Raw genomic sequence first — 958 nt, 5'->3', positions numbered from 1 at the left:
TATTGTTGTTGCTAGGTGTCATCGAGTTGGTACCAACTTATAGCAACCATATGAACAACAGAATCAAACACTGCCTGGTCCTGTGCCAACCTCACACTAGTTGCTACACCTGAATCCATTGCTACTTCGATTGTGCCAATCCATCTCGTTGGTGATCTTCCTCTTTTTCTCTGACCCTCCACTTTACCAAACATTATATCCTTCTCCATGGACTGGTCCCTTCTGATATGTCCAAAATATGAGAGACGAAGTCTGGCCATCCTGGCTTTCAAGGAGCATTCTAGCTGTACTCCTTCCAACACATATGTGTTTGTTCTTTTAATATTCTCCTCCAAAACCATAACTCAAATGCATCAGTTCTTCTACGGTCTTCCTTATTCACTGTCCAACTTTCACATGCATGTGAGGTTATTGAAAATGTCATGGCTTGGATCATGCGTACCTTAATCCTTAAACTGATAAATACTTTCAAGAGGTCTTGTTCAGCAGATCTGCCCAATGCAATATGTCATTTGATTTCTTGACTGCTACTTCCATGAGTGTTGATAATTGATCTGAGCAAAATGAAGTTTTTAACAACTTGAATATTCTCTCCATTTATATGGATATTGTTTATTGGTCCAGTGGTGAGGAGTTTTGTTTTCTTTACATTGAGGTGTAACCCATACTGAAGGTTGTAGTCTTTGATCTTCATCAGTAAGTATTTTCAAGTCCTCTTCACATTCAGCAAGCAAGGTTGTATCATCTTCATATTGATGCCACATTTTTCTTCATATAATCCAGATTCTCGGATTATTTGCTCAGCATGCAGAATAAGTATGGGGAAAAATACAAACCTGGCACACACCTTTCCTAATTTTAAACCATTCGGTGTTCCCTTGTTTTGTTCAAACAACTGCCTGTTGGTCTATGTACAGGGTCCTCATGCACACAATTAAGTGTTCCTAGATATTCATTT

Source organism: Chrysochloris asiatica, unplaced genomic scaffold (genome assembly GCF_000296735.1).
Source record: "Chrysochloris asiatica unplaced genomic scaffold, ChrAsi1.0 scaffold00391, whole genome shotgun sequence".
Lineage (NCBI taxonomy): Eukaryota > Metazoa > Chordata > Mammalia > Afrosoricida > Chrysochloridae > Chrysochloris > Chrysochloris asiatica.
Note: the sequence above shows the minus strand (reverse complement) of the source record.